Raw genomic sequence first — 16,605 nt, forward strand, 5'->3', positions numbered from 1 at the left:
TAAAGCAACAAGAGATGTTCCAGATAAATTGTATTAATAAACAAAAAAGGCAATATTTATTTAGAGACAAACAAGACAGTATCATTCTCATGTCCTCGTAATTGAGCCTGAAAATAAACTCCTTTTATTTATCCTCTGAACTGGCGCAGACAACACATTTCGTTCCGCACAAAAGTTTATTAACCCTTTAGGTTCTCAAGAAGATGCCAAGGCTACCCATTGTTCAGGCTAGGTAGAGAAAGAAGCAGCTTTGAAAAGCAGGAGAATGTTTTGAAGAAAAACGTCTAGGAAAGTATAGCCCCGCGCGCACACACACAAACGCGCAGGAATAAAGTCGGAGAGGGTAAGGAAGAGAAGCCACGGAGAGAGAAAAGGGACGAGGTCAGATGGGAGGACGGGCAAAATGGGTCGGGAAGAACTGGGACCGGGCGAGAAATGAAGGCGGGAGACGGCAGCGAGGCGGGCAGGCAGGAGAGCCAAGGAACGCTCGCCAAAGGAAAGGCGAGGAAAGATAGAAAGGAAGAAGCGGAAAGGAGAGAGCAGAGGCACCACAGGACCTGTGGTGGAGAAGAGAGGGGTGGGGGGAAGAAATGAGCGGCCGGGTGGAGAAGAGCGAAAAAGAAGTGAGACTGAGGCGAACGAGTACAGTAAGGGGAGACGCGTGGTCGGTGAGGAGCGGCCGGAGGGGGGGGCGGCTTGAAGGGGCTATTTCAGCATCAGGAGCTAGGTGGGTGGGGAGGCTCCAGCCGTTCAGCCTTCAGCTTCGGGAGAGCTGCCTTCGCTTGACCGCCGGCCGTCACCTCTCCGCCCGCTCTTCCCCCTTCTCCCTCAGGGCCTCCCTTTGAAGTCACGTGGCAGCCCCCCCTCCCTCCGTCCCTCCTTTCTCGGCAGCCCCCCGAATTCCCGGCGTGGGGAATGGCCTCGGCTTTATTGTGACGCAAGCAGCCGAGAAGCCGGCGCTCCGCGTCCCCAAGCCCTCCCGTGCCGCGTTCTGCTGGAGCCAGACGGCAGCAGCAGCAGCAGCAGCAGCAGCAGCAACAGCAGGAGGAGGAAGCCGGAGCTTGTCGAGCCACCGAGGCGAGGAGTCCCCGGAGGAGCCGAGAGCCTGGAGAGAGGGTGAGTGCGAGCAAGTTCCACCTGAGGGAAGACGAGAAGGCGCGAGGAGGGAGCTCGGGCGGCTGCCACAAGTTTGCTGCGGGGACTCTCCTGTCTTGTCGGCTGCCTGGATTTGTTTTTTACTGGGGGGAGCGGGAAGGAGGCGGAGAAGGCGCCGAGCTCGGCTGGGACTCCGTCTGCCCCGGTCTCGCGGGTTGCCCTATCGGGAAAAAGGTTTGGCGGCGGTGTCTCTATAGTAACGCCGCAGCTGCGGGGCTCTTTGAACGGGAAGCTCACGCCGGCAGCAACAGCTCCCCAAGCAGCCGCCTTGGTCCCTCTTGTTGCTCGCGTCTCTCTGCGCTGTTCGGCTTCCTCCTTTGTAGCCTACCTTTTTTTCCTCCCCTCTTTCCCTCAAGCAGTTTCCTGCCAAGCTGGAGGCTCTGGATAACAAAATGAGACGAACGCTGCCTGTAGTAGTAGGGAAACCTCTTAAATGTGTGTGTGCGCGACAGAGAGAGACGAAGTGTGAGAGATGTTCCCATAGCCAACTATGGGAAAGATCACATCTTATCCACTCGAAAAGGGTGGAAAATAAAGGTGTCTTAGACTACCGTACTTTGAATGGGCGGCTATCAAACAACGTCTAGAAACCAGCAACGTGTAGTAGTAGTAGTAGTAGTAGTAGTAGTAGTAGTAGTAGTAGTAGTAGTAGTAGTAGTAGTAGTACAGTACTGAGGGTGAAAAAGGGAGAGAGAAAAGCATGCGAGCGAGCGAATAAGATCAATGAAAAAAAAAAAAGGAAACAAACCTGAAAGTCCCATTGATAATTTGATTCGGAGATTTGCGAGCCACTTTTATGGACCGCTAAGAGGCTCTCTGGATTCCGACTTGCCTCTGATGATATGTAAATCACCCCCCCCCTTTTTTTTTTTTTTTAGTTTTCTTGTCTCCTGATGCTTTCTGAAACAAGTCAGCGAGGTGGTGAACTGTGCGAACATGTTATTGTGGTTATTGTCAGAATGCCCACGGTGTATCTATTTATGTTGCTAAAAACATTTTTTTAAAAGAGCAAAATTGGTGGGATGTTACTGCCCCCCCCAAAAAAAAAAGTTTCCACAGGAAATGCTAGCATTCTTTGCTGAAGTCCGTACAATGAAGAAATGGTCCTCAGAAATAATCATTGTTGACAATTCTGGATGTTACTTTGAGCTAAACTCTCAGATGTAATTGGTTTTTCCTGTTGCATGTTATGCTTGCATAGAATAACGGGTGAGCAGGATGCCATTGCCCTGCTGTTAGCTTATGCTTCCTGATCTTGCTCCTACAGTGAACAAGCATCTAATCAAGTTGCAGTTGACAGGTATCCATCAAAGAACAAGAGTGTTCAGGCTTCTAAAGGATTAAAAAAAAACCAGAACTAGTATGCTCTGGTGTATTTTTTAGTGAAATTTAATCTAGAAATCAGTGGATGTATTACTATTTTAATCATATCCATATCAGATGTCTGAAAGGTCATCATTATCTTAATTTCAGTGACTCTTCTAAATAAATTATGATGTCAGTGCAAATTGCTTATTTCTGAACCAGGTATGTCTTATGCTGAAAATATTTTAAATGACAGATATTCAAATTGCATGTAACAACATTTAAAAGGAATTGGAGATATATTGGGTCCAGCCTTCTGGTTTTTTAAAAAAAAGATTTTAGAGGAAAACTCTGTTGTCTTACAATGCTCTACAAACTCTTTGTCTTTTGCATATCTGATGTAAGTTGTATCTGATGTAAATGCTATTTTTTTTAGATTTTTGTCAAATACATGATAAGGAATCTAAAGAATAAGATTTAGAGATTAATATTGCTGTTTGCTCATACAAGTATTCTAGGGGGAAAAAAATCTGAGATACGTACTTTAAACATTCAGTTGCTGTTGGTTGATTCAAGAATCAGGATGATACCTTTATGCCATATTTCATGTGGAGGAGAAATTGGGTGTGAAAAACACTTTACTTTGGAGATGGGCTCAAGGCCAATTACAGCAGATTAGTTGCCATTCAGTACATTTTTCATCATTATGTTCAACTTGGAACATAAGGCCAGTGGCCTGCAATTCAGCATTTAACTTCTATAGTTAGCAAGCAGAAGTCTGCAAACAGGTTATGAAGGCTACACTATCCTTCCAGTATTCAAGAACAAATGATGTTCAGAGGATAGGCATACTGTCTCTGATATTGAAAGTATGGTAATGCATACTGTAATAAAGTTGAGCTGCTGCTTTTGCTCTGCTTTTGTGAGAGTATTATTTGCACACAGAAAAAAGATATCCACCTTTTCTCTTGGACACCCATTAAAAAATTGTGGGGGTACTGATGGGAAGGACAAGATGGTTTATTTTTGAAGGTTAAATGTAATCTACTGGGGGAAGAATACAGGGGCTCTCTATCCTGTTGATGCTTTCCTTAAGACGGGGGTGTCAAACTCAATTTCATTGAGGGCCGCATCAGGGTTGTGTTTCACCTTGGGCGGCTAGGGTGGGTGTGGCCAGCTCGATGTCACTCGTGTTGGGGGCGCCAGTGGTAGACCGAGTGCTCTGCCAGTGAAAATGGTCTCCCAAGCTCCGTTTTTGGCTGCGACGGCCTCCTTCAACCCTCTGTCAGTGAAAATGGAGCTCGGGAGGGCCACCCATAGCCCTCCCGAGCTCCATTTTCACTGGCAGAGGCACTGTGGGCTGGTCCTTCACTGTTTCCTGTTTCCCTGCGGGCCAGATCTTAAGCACCTTGCAGGTCGGATCCAGTCCATGGGCCTTGAGCTTGACACCCCTGCTTTAAGAGGATAATCATCTCACTATGCAATGGTGTATGATGATCAAATGGCTTGCCTTCAAAAGTTGGGGGTGCTCCATCACTGGAGGTTTTTAAGAAGAGATTGGACAACCTTTGTCTGAAATGGTGTAGGACTTCCTACTTGACCAGGGGGTTGGACTAGAACCTTCAAGATCTCTTCCAACTCTGTTATTCTTTACAGTCAAGTATACCTTCAAAAGAAATAAAGAAGAAGGAGAGCTCTCACAGGAATGTGTTGAAAGGGAAAGAAGAAAGAAACTTTCAAACCCTTAAATTTTGAAGGATTTTTCATCCAAACAGATTCCAGAAGGGATTCACATCCCTTTTATTCTCTTTTCTCCCAACTTCAAGAATAGGATTAATTAAAGGGATTGAACAATCAGAAAGTGCACTAATGTATAGCCATCATAATTACTAACTAGTAGTAACCTTATAGGACTCAGATTGTTGGGGAAAATATGCTGACTCTCTGCTTAGAGAAAGCTGTAAAGCACTATGAAGCGGTATATAAGTACTATTGCTATTACTATATTTCATGAATTTTCCTATCCTCCTTTTAAAGTGGCTTCCATCACTGCATCTTTGGCATCATCCTGACTGAAATGCTGTCTTTTTTCAAAGGAACCACTGAAAACCTAACTGCCCTGTTTCCCCTGATAATAAGCCCAATCGGGCTTTTGAGCACATGCGCTAAAATAAGCCTCCCCCTGAAAATAACCCCTTTCCGAAAATATTTAAACGCAGAGCTGGAAATCAGGTAAGATGGCAAGAGGAGCCCCATCTTGCTCCATGCACCCCAAAATAATACCTCCCCGAAAATAAGACCAAGCGCTTATTTCGGGGTTCAAAAAAATAGAAGACGGGGTCTTATTTTCGGGAAAATATGGTATTCACCCATACACTAGTCCAAGACCTAACAGTGTTTGATTTACTGTGATATATATAACTTTTTAAATTTAAGGATGACTGATTTTCTATATATTTGTTTTTACTCTGCTCTAGGCTCTTTTGAGAGAAAGTTCTCTCCAGAAATAAATTACGATTCTCATAATCTTGCAGTAGCAAATTTCAATTTACCTGAACGCTGTGTGAGAATGGATTTCCATTTGTTTATCTTGTACCTCTCATTATTCAGCATAATTGAATAACTCTCATTCTAGTACTGTATTATAAGAGGAAAATAATCCTATCCTTATTTTTCTGTTCCATTCCTGCATTTTTCCATTTTTTGTGCAGTGGTCATAACTGCACACAGCATTCCAAGTAAGATCATAGCACAGATTTTATAAACGCAGCTTTATATTTTTATTTTTTTTGTGCCCCAATCAACCTCAGCATTTTATTGTATCTTTACACTAGATCAAGGTTTTTAAAAAAACTAACCACCACAACCTATGTCTGTGATGTTAGGAAGAGCTGTGGTGGTGCAGTGGTTAGAATGCAGTACTACAGGCTACTTCTGCTGGCTGCCAGCAGTTGGGCAGTTTGAATCTCACCAGCTCAAGTTTGACTCAGCCTTTCGTCCTTCCGAGGTCGGTAAAATGAGGACTCAGATTGTTGGGGACAATATGTTCTGTAAACCGCTTAGAGAGGGCTGTAAAGCACTGTGAAGCGGTATATAAGTCTATTGCTATTTCTTTTTTTCTTTTTTTCATATATATATATATATATATATATATATATATATATATATATATATATATATATATATATATATATATATATATGTGTGTGTGTGTGTGTGTGTGTGTGTGTGTGTGTGTGTGTGTGTGTGTGTGTGTGTGTGTGTGTGTGTGTGTTTCTTCTAGCCAGGTTTTCCCTACGTAGCCAAGGTTTTTTTGTAGCTCCAGCTCAGTAGAATCTCATCTACTCGGTTCTGGGCTTTTTTCTTTTCTAACACCTAGCAAGCTCTCACTGCTAGGTGGGAGACCTAAATAGATCCATTTCTAGCTCGTTAGCTGTCATCAGTAGGCCACACCCATATCCTCCCTGTAAAGGCACAGTATCAATTTTCTTACGTCTTCGTAGGGTTTATGTGTGTTTTTCTTCTAGCCAGGTTTAAATGTATATATTTACATGTTCCTTTGTTGTACTATATTTGCCATTTTCATTTCAGTCCCGTTGTTTTGACGGATCCTCTTAGCACTCTTTGCTGTTCTATTTTCTGTTAGGTTTTCTAAATAATTAAATGTCATCAGTAAGCATGACCTCTTGATTCCAAATAATTTATAAACAAGTTTAAAGCACTGGTCCCGATTTAGGATGAGCAGAAAGTATTTGTTTTGACAGATTTCCAGTCTAATGGGAAAATGTTGTCAGGTTGATTAGAGGGTAGAGGATGTTCTTTGCAAAGAAATTTCTCCTGCAGTATTTTGGGGGATAACCATTGATGGCACTGGGTAATCTAGGAATCATTATGGGAGAAGCAGCATTTCTGCAAAGATCCTTATGCTGTAGGGAGAAAAAAAGAAAAATCTCCCTGGACCTTAATTGGGGAAAAAAAGTGTACACTCTATCCTGATTCTCCTTCATGCATTTTTATATGTGAAATCAAATGACAGCCAAAATTTGCTTGTAGCTAATATTTGTGCTGTGTCTTTCTATATACCTACCTATCTAATTTCTAGGCCATCCAACTCCAAAATGCCTGTGAGTGTCTTCATGGGATTTATTAGATCCATAGGCCTGTTGATATGCACTTGAATTAGAAACCATTCTGATTTTCCAGCAAGAATTTTCATTCTACAGTGTTAGTTTTATCTTCAGTGTTTTGTCCTGGCAAGGATATGGATGACTAGTAACCTGGTCTGAGTTATCATAGTCAGCAACAAAGTTAGCATCCAGTCCAAGCAAGAAGTAAATAGCAAGCAGTTCAAAAAACAAAATCCAATGTCAATCCAAGAGTTAAGTGACAGTAAATCAACATCAAGGATAAATGTAGGGATATTATCAGAACCTAATAGGACATTATTTCCAGCATAATAGAAACAATGAGGCTTAGAATCAAGGTCTTATCAAACTAGACACACTGAGTATATCCAGGACCCAATACTGATATAGTATCCTTCCGAAAAAACACTCTCTCATGAGTTAGAGCTCTGTTTCCAAGTAAGTCCTTTCAAAGAGGACATCGGAAACATGCTTTATCTTTGGCTCTGAACCAACAAACTGTAAGCTTTCTATGCTTGGTGGGTTTTATCCTATCCAACTTTGAATCCTCAGTATGAGGCTGAACCAGTTGTGACCTTGAGGTCCTTTCCTGCCTCCGGATTTAAGGAAAAGAAAAAATGAAATTGTTCAATGATTCCTCTGTGCTATTTTACAAATAACACATGAATACTTCCCACAAATCTATCCAGAAGTGATGTTCACCTAATCAAGAATAATATCTGCTAATCTCCTGAATCTTTTTTGATGTTGTAGTGTAAAAGGATAATCTGGGGGGAGGGGGGGAGTGTTGCCAGTCCTCTATTTAAGAACACTGACTTAGAAAATGTTATATATTTCCGAGCATTTTCACAGTTGAGTTCCTTAAGAACTTTGAATGATTTCCATTTGATCTCCTTAATTTGTTTTATAATATAACAAAAAAGGGGATGTTTAAGATAATCAGTTTGAGCCATAGAAATATAATTATTCTCATGTAATCAAGATGATATATTCATACAGATTATTCTTTTGAATTATAACTTAAATCATGCAATCCTAACCCATATAACTTCTTTTGTAACGTTCCCCTGTTTTGGTTTGTAGTGTAATAGTTTGGCTTAAATAGTGGAGTTCATGATACAAAGGCCTGCTCAGTTTTGCATCTTGGTCAGTAATTTAAGTCTATCTAGGATGCAAAAATCCAGATGGTAGCAAAGTAACTGAGAAAGCTCTCTTTGCTGCTATCTATTAGCTGTGGTATTTTTGTAGCCCTACTTAACTGACATGATTACAGTGGATAGCTGCATATCCCAGTTAAAATGCCAGTTTTTTTGAGATGTAAAAAAATCTGACCAAGATAAATCACTTCAGAATTTCATCTAGATATTGCCAAAATTGTGCATAGACCAGGGTTGAGGCAAATACAGTCATTCAGTGTGCCTTATCATCCAGCGAGGCTTCAATTTGCTGAATATGAGCATTAGGTTTATATCTTAATTTTATCTCTTACAGATGGCTATAAAAGTAACACTGGATTTTTGGAAGAATGATGAAAACCAAAATAAGTAATTACACAATAAATATTTAACAAATTTTCCTTACACATTTCTTCTGTTTTCCACCAGCCAAATGGTGATGGGGAAAAACAGTGATAGGGCAACTTTTACAGCCCATATTTTTGCAACCAAGGGCTACAGGTCTTCTTTTCTTTCCTAACAGCTCTTCTACATAATTACATATAACTTTCATAAGACATTTTTGTCCATCATACCAATGGCATAAACCATTGTAGTGGCTGGTTTCACGTAGTGTGCTAAACCATAAGTAAACTAATAATATCCACAATCTCAGTCTCTCACAGAAAAGTTGTTATAATAGGTCATATTGTACAGGCCAATTTTTCTTTTGTCCCATTACTTAGGTAGTAGTATCCCTATGGATGCCATAATGCATCTCTATGGATGCCATAATGCATTACATCTCTGGAAATATCAAAGAAGCCAATCAATGCTTCTCTATAGCATTTTATATTCTTCACATGTTAGTGCTGCGAGCCTGCCTAAACCTGCTTGTTTTCATGACATTGTGATTCTTTTGCATCATTAGGCTGTTGCTGGATCCATCATTACACAAAAAATGTTTTACAAACTTCCACAGGTTCAAAATTGGAATGGCAAAAATTCTGGATGATTAAATTGCCAACAGGAGACAGGAAGAATCTGTCAGTTATGAATGCTTCACAAAAAACTATTCAGTAGGCACCTCTGATTCCTTAATATCTGTATTTATATTGCTTCCTTGATTGATGAAGTATATTTCTTCATGTATTAGATATGGTGTATTCAGAATATACAATATACAATAATACATAGCAAGATCAACCAAAATATTATCACAACTGTTTGCCAGTTCACATGTGATCAGTATGTCTTTTATTTACTCAAATATCCCTATTTTTCTCCGGCATTTGTAGTAATATTCAAGTTGCATTGTTAATTTTTAAAGCTTGTTTTTCAGCACAGTGGGAGCAGCTTACATGCAAGAGTGTGGTTTGCAGTAGTGGTGGGATTCAAAAAAATTTTACTGCCGGTTTTATGGATGTGGCTTGGTGGGCATGGTTTGGTGGGCGTGACATGGGTAGGATACTGTAAAATATCCATTCCTTCCCTATCCAGGGGGAAGTTGCTGCAAAATCCCCATTTCCTCCTGATCAGCTGGGACTCAGGAGGCAGAGAATAGATGGGGGCAATGCCAGTCAGAGGTGGTATTTACCGGTTCTCTGAACTACTCAAAATTTCTGCTACCGGTTTTCCAGAACTGGTCAGAACCTGCTGAAACCCACCTCTGATTTGCAGTTGTTCTGCCTTGAAAACCTTTAGACACTTTTCCCCAAGTGAATATGGTTGCCCAAGTCAAGATTCCATCTTTTTCTTTTTCATGAGGAGAAAATTTGGCAGGAACTGTTATATAGCTCCAAGGGCCCACTGACATTATTATGCCTTTCACTAGCGTGTAAAAAATGTGCCAATTGTGTACAATATTTTAAGTTTTGATATCATCCAACATTGGGAAATCCCTTGAAATCATACTAGGGTAAATTTTCCCTGTAGAAATACTGAGATTTTCTATCTGTTACAGAGTCACTACCTGTTGATTAGTTAGCTAAGCACTTGCATTTAGCTGAAATCAGATTTTCCCTTTTATATTCTTTCTGAAGTTGAGCGATGTAGCCAGATGTCCATTAATTTGAATTCAGTTGTTAATGACAGCCTCATCAAAGCTTTGGGAAGACTGAATAACAAACATTTTACCTCTTAGAGGTTTGCTTTTATGCTTATTAAGCAATGGCCTCATATTTCTTATATCTTTCATGTCACATACCTTATGCATATATTTTAACATTTGATATGAAAATGCAAAACTCAGAAGCAGTCATTTGAGGGATAGAAAGGCGTACTAGGATTTCTCTCATGAAAAAAATGGCTGCAGCTAAATTCTTAACAATCCTGACCTTAAATATTGACTTGATAGCATTAGAAAAAATGTTGGACAAAGAAGAGAAAAAAAGATGTAGATGACTGTAATAGATGATTCCATCCATAATTGCAAACAATTAAACATTAACTGAAATAAGAGTAGTATACACTCTTAGGTGTACAATATACACCTAAGGAATATTTGAATTTCCTTGTACTGGCTTATTCAGCTCAGTATGATCGCATTTAATTTAAATTCATTGTTGACCTTCACTTAATATATCCTTTTTTTTCTCCAGAGTTATAAGCTTTTGGCCTTCTTCCAGAAAATCCTATAATTGTACATACACAGCCTCCAAATACAAAAAAATTAGATCCATTTTGTTAAAAAGAAAGGCAAAAAGGAGGGTGGGAAGACCTTGAGAATCCAAGTAGTTAAGCATTGGTATAATATAATAATTTTATGAGACATGTCTGTGTGTATAAATGAAGAACAGCCAGAAGGGGAAAAAGTGTTAATGCTTTGAAAACTGCTGTGTTTAATGACATACAGATTTTTTTACATTAAAAAACATCAGGAAATGGATTCAAAGAGCTGCATACATTATTTGTACAACTTCTTTACAAATACTTGTAGCAGGTTGCATGAAAGGAGGTTTGTCTAGATATACCCTAAGCTTGAATAAATTTATATCATTTTATAAGATATGGCATTTGTTCTCTTCTTGCACAAAACTCTTCTTCTGTTTCAAAAAGAAGGATAGTTATCCAGTCATCCATGACTGTGCTTGCAGTTTATCTTCCATGACCAATTGTTCCCAGAAGGAAATTAATGCCCACCCAATAACAGACATGAAGACCAAAAAAAAAAAAAAAAAAAAAACCCTGCTTGGGAAGTTATTGGGGTATTATTTTATAGGGGGATGTATATGTTTTGGTAGGGTGTTAAAAAAAATTGTCTTGTTTTAATCATAGTTGGTTAGAGAGTAGCTTTTTGAAGTCATGTTAGTTTAAAAAGTTTATTAGTCATTTTAATAATGTTTTAAAAGAATTACTGCAACTTTGCAGTTATATTTTATATGAAATAATAAGATGACATGTGTTTCAATTATTTTTTTTTACAAAAATGCAGGGCAATAGTATTGTTAAGCTTATTTCAGTCCCATTGACCCTAGTGAGAAAAAAGTAAGTAACTGTATTTAGTAATTCTGCTGTAGAAATTACTGTTCTATTCAGTTCAGTTCAGATGTTTTAAGTTCTTCCACATGAAATAGCCTGTGGAAGGATATGCACAACTAATGATGCATGCCTATAATAACTGGTATTGTTTATTGGCAGAGATAATGTAAATATGATTCTATAAAATATTTTATTTTACTGGCACAAATAATAATTGAAGGAATATCAGTGTTACAAACTGAAAATAAGAAAATCTGTAAAGTTCTCTTATTTCTTCCAAATATGATATCTTTGTTCTTTGGAAACCAAATTTCAATTTTTAAATTATATTTTTGTAACAAAAACTTATTCAGTCTTCAAAAAGGAAATTATAAAGTACAAACTTACAAAGATGGAAAAGAAAACAAATCTATTTTTAATACTTATCAATATTCACTGGTTTATCAATTAATTCATTACTTTTTTATTTATTTATACCCTGCCTTTATTATTTTTACAAATAAGGTGGTGAACATATTCAGCACATCTTCCTCCTGCTATTTTCCCCACACCAACATTCCGTGAGGTGAGTTGGGCTGAGAGAGAATGACTGGCCCAAGATTACCCAGTTGGTTTTCATGGTCAAGGAAGGACTAGAATTCATGGTCTCCCACTTTCTAGCCTGGCGATTTAACCATTAGATCAAACTGGCTCTATACATGAACAATATAAACTATTATTATATGATATCACAGAATCTCTGCTCTAAACAAGGACCTTAAGCCATTGCTATGGCTTTCTTAGAAATTCTACTCTTTTAGTCCATGTTTAAAATATCCCAGAAATGTCCATTTTAAAAATGTTATTGAGTTTTTGATAGAAATAGGTGATAGGTTTTATTTAGGTAATGATTCCATAAGGCAAGAAAGCAACACAGTTGCCTTTGACGTGATCAAAGCACATGATGCTTATTGTTCTGTTGCAGCATGCTTTAACTGAAGATTCCGCCACTGTTGTGAATTGGGAAGACCAAATTCCTTTTGAAATTGGGAAAACTCCTTGAAATAGGCATTACATAGTAGTTGGATTAAAGTGATAACCCCAGCTTTTGTTCAAGCTTTCCAATGAAATGATTTACCACCAATTTTCAATTTAATTTTTTTCCAAAATGTTGGATATTCATGAATCTTATTATCAAAATTCCATTATAGTCCGAAGATTTCTCACTACTCAAAACTCCTAGAAATGAAATACCTTTTCTGCTATATGTTGTCCCATGCCATGATCACAAAGGAAATAGATAATAACTTTCCAATTTAGGCCATAAAAGACAATATTCCATTATATTTTTATTTCACCAACAGGTGGCTGGTAAAATATCAGTCCAACAATATCTTGTAGACAAAGACCACCTTCCTCAAAAGAATTTTGGTCCATTTTCCCAAATAAATCTCCTAATTATAATCAATCAAAATGAAATATTTATTAGATGTTAACATAGGAATGCTTCTAAGATATAAATCAAATTAGGGACAATGCTCATTTTAATAACATTAACTTTAACAACATTAACATTATTAGACATAAATAAATTATAAGCCCTCTATTAACATCTATTTCAACATATTTATTGCATGTACTTAGAAATATCTTTCGTTAAGGTAAAGGTAAAGGTTCCCCTCGCACGTATGTGCTAGTCGTTCCCAACTCTAGGGGGTGATGATCATCTCCGTTTCAAAGCTGAAAAGTCAGCGCTGTCGGAAGACATCTCCGTGGTCATGCAGCCGGCATGACTAAATGCCAAATGCGCACGGAATGCTGTTACTTTCCCACCAAAGTGGTCCCTATTTTTTTTTCTACATGCATTTTTTACGTGCTTTTGAACTGCTAGTTTGGCAGAAGCTGGGACAAGTAACAGGAGTTCACCCCGTTATGCGGCACTAGGGATTCGAACTGCTGAACTGCCGACCTTTCGATCGACAAGCTCAGCATCTTAGCCACTGAGCCACCGTTCCCTATCTTTGGGTAGCACCAGATATTTAATAAAATCAGTAGAACTCACAAATCCCATCTCTTTGCAAAACCTTATTTTCCTTACTAGCTTTTCCCACAAGTGCAGAATCTGCTTCTCTCCCCCCCTCCAATCAACTGATTGGTTGCAATAGGAATTGACTGACCTGCTTGTCACCCAAAGCTGATGTGAGTGGAAAGAAGGTGATGAGCCCAAAATCACCCAGCTGATTTTCATGCCTAAGGCAAGACTAGAGCCCATAGTCTCCTAGCTTCTAGCTCAGTGTCTTAACTACTAGACCAAACTGGCTCACCGTCTCTTTACATACAGTAACTGTATTGATTAATTAGAACCCAGGAAGAGCAAACTATAGATTCATCCCAATTTTTCTTGTAACCCAAATACTTTCCAAAATACTGCACAATCTTGATAAAATTAGGAAAGGAGAATATTGATCCAAAATTGCCAAAATATCATCAGCATACAGAAATAGTCTGCTAATATATCTAAAGAGTGCCTTATCATGATGGCCAAAGGTTTAAGAATCAAATTAAATAGCAAGGATGAAAGTGACCAGCTCTGCCATTGTAATGGAAAGGAATCTGAAATAATTCAGTTAGTTATAACTCTGGCACAAGATTGCAAACAAGGTTTTCCTCTTAGACTGTAAAAAATTGTGGAAGAGATGACTGGAATTTTTTAAAAAATCAAAGTAGTCATATTTAAAATGAGGGGAAGAGTAAGGATGGTAGACAAGCTGTAAAGGGGTACCTCGATACTCAACTGCTTCAAAACTCATCGAATTTGGTACTCAACACATTTTGACGTGAAAATGTTATCCCAGTACTCATTGTTTGTTTGGTACTAAATGAACTGTGATAGGAAAAGGGGGACGGCCATGGAAAATGGACAAGAAGTCGGCCTTGCCTGAAATGTTGCTGCAAAAGGAAGAGGGGCAACAGCCTCAGAAGGTGGAGAGAAAGTCCCCACCATGCTAGGAAGGTCATAGGAAAAGGGACAGACAGAAAGTCCTTCCCAGCCAAAACAAAGGGCCACCTGGTAAGTCACATGGTTTGTTTGACACATGTCATTTTTAGTATATGTCATGCCTCCTGGAATCAATTAAAGATGAGTACTTGTGGTAAGACTGTACTACAAGCACTATAGTAGTTCATGCTGACCAGAAGCCTGGGAGCATCGATGGAGTAAATATTTCTGCAATGAGATCCAGTGGTTCTCTCTTTTTATTACACTTGATTTTATCAAAGAAGTGATAAGTGGGTGAATTTTTGGCACAAATCTGATTATTTCATAATGTTGATCAAGGGTCATTTTGAGAAAATAAAACAGCTTTGGACAAGATCACTTCAAATGTGTCCCTATCAAAAACCAGTCAGGCAACAACAAAGTCAGCAGTAGAATTTTTCCATTGATTTATTTAAGGAGCATCACACTTACCTAACAGAAGAAGCCTTGAAGGGTGCAAGCTAGGAGAATATTTCCAGATCATTCTTATCTTGCTTATTTTTCCATCCATATAGGAAAAAGTTGTGGTTCTAAATTATTAACACTTCTGAATACACTTAAATACTATTTTACTAATTTCTGATTTTTAAAAAGTCTTATTTAACAGAGAATACAAATAGTAAAACATTTGCTAGCAAATCATTCATCTCAGTTATAGTATTGCAATTTGATTTGCATACAGTGCCACATTTCTGAAAACACATGGCTAAAATTGCTAAAAGCCAATCAATTTGCACTTAGCTGTCTTGGATTTACTTCAGATATTCTTGTGGTCCATAGATATACATTTTTGGTGATAATATTAGCACATTGTTTGGAATACTCCTTTGTGCGTAGTGTGAAGTCTACAATGACAATTTTTATATTGCTCTTGACAGTTTTTAATTTCAAACAATGAAAAAATAATTGTAAGCTTACTAATTGTATCCTCTATTACATGCATCCAAGTGTATTTCCGATTGCATTCCGGGCTGCTGGAATGTGTTAAACAATACAGACTATACTATTTTAATAATGAAACATAAATGCCATTAAACACATTTTTATACTGTTTCAAAAAATCCTAAAATATTAAAGATGTTTTGAAGTCTATTGTAATAATATATTTGTATTGTTGCTATCTGGAAATCATATATTGCTTTTGATATAGGAATGAAATCTGGCTTTTGGGGTGATGCCTATTTCAGCTACTGACTGACGTTCTTGTTCTCCCTGAGAAGAAGCTGTGCCCTTTTGAAATTTGAAATCTGAGAATAAAATAGGATTTGGAAACTTTAGGACCAAACAGTCATTACCAAATGTTATTAAACTCAATTCTACTGTTCATTCAGAATGAAAGTTTTGCATATGGGATAAATTGTTAAAATATTTGTTAACCTGCATATTTTTTCCTTCATATATTATTTTCCCATTGTGTAGGTACCACTGCATCTTTTTCTCACAACAGTTCTGTGAGGTAGGCTGAACTGAAAGATAACTAGGCCAGTGAGCTTTTATTTCTGAAAATGAATCTGCACATGGGTCTCTTTAGTCCCAGTCTAATATATTAAATGCTACACCAGCCTGGGTCCCTCTCCAGCAATCTAATTCAGTGGTAAATTGATGACTTTTTGATTAAGTTGTTTTGTAGTTAATTTTTCTTTGTAAATATTATTTCAGCTGTATGTCATGGAAACAGCTTTCACCCTTAATGGTATGAAATTCATTCAAAGATTCATTCAGAGAGATACTTAATAGTATTCTTCTCCTGTAACATGTATTACATGAAAATCTCTTATCAATTGGCCCTGATGGATTATGTGCCTACTTCCTAAAGAAGCTCTCAACAACTATAGCAGAACCATTAGCATAATCTACAAAATATCTTTCAGAACCAGCTCCTTACTAACTTATGGTCACTAGCCATGGTCATCCCTATCTTCAAAAAGGGTGGTCCCAGCCTAGTTGATAATTACAGACCAATCTCATTATGTTGTGTCATCTGCAAAGTCATGGAATCAATCATAAACCAATCCATTTGGTTTACTTAGAGACTAACAACCTACTCTCTAATAAGCAATTTGGCTTTAGAAAAAAATTGTCCTGCAAACTGCAACTCTTACACTGCAAAAACTTATGGACTTCAAAACTCAACCAGGGTAAATCAATAGATGCAATTTGTATAGACTTCTGTAAAGCCTTCGATTCAGTGGTACATGACAAGCTACTTCTAAAATTAAAATCTTATGGCATTTCCGGAATCCTGCATAAGTGGATAGCTGCATTCCTATCAAACAGACAACAAGTAGTCAAAATAGGGAATGGCTTATCTAACCCTGCACCTGTTAACAGTGGTGTCCCCCATGGCAGC

At 38.2% G+C, this 16,605-nt stretch overlaps 1 protein-coding gene across 2 annotated transcripts in view; it reads left to right on the forward strand.

Moving 5' to 3' along the window:
* The first annotated feature begins 218 nt into the window (after nucleotides 1–218).
* Nucleotides 219–16,605, forward strand: part of SNCAIP (synuclein alpha interacting protein) — a 119,750-nt gene continuing 103,363 nt past the window's right edge. The window contains exon 1 of one of the 2 annotated variants that reach the window (XM_087886005.1): nucleotides 219–1,116. The gene's annotated coding sequence lies outside the window, so the exon portion shown is untranslated. The remainder of the gene's footprint in view (nucleotides 1,117–16,605) is intronic. The other variant, XM_034432837.3, reaches the window with a different exon arrangement.

Source organism: Pantherophis guttatus, chromosome 2, assembly GCF_059756535.1.
Source record: "Pantherophis guttatus breed Tessera chromosome 2, ASM5975653v1, whole genome shotgun sequence".
NCBI lineage: Eukaryota > Metazoa > Chordata > Lepidosauria > Squamata > Colubridae > Pantherophis > Pantherophis guttatus.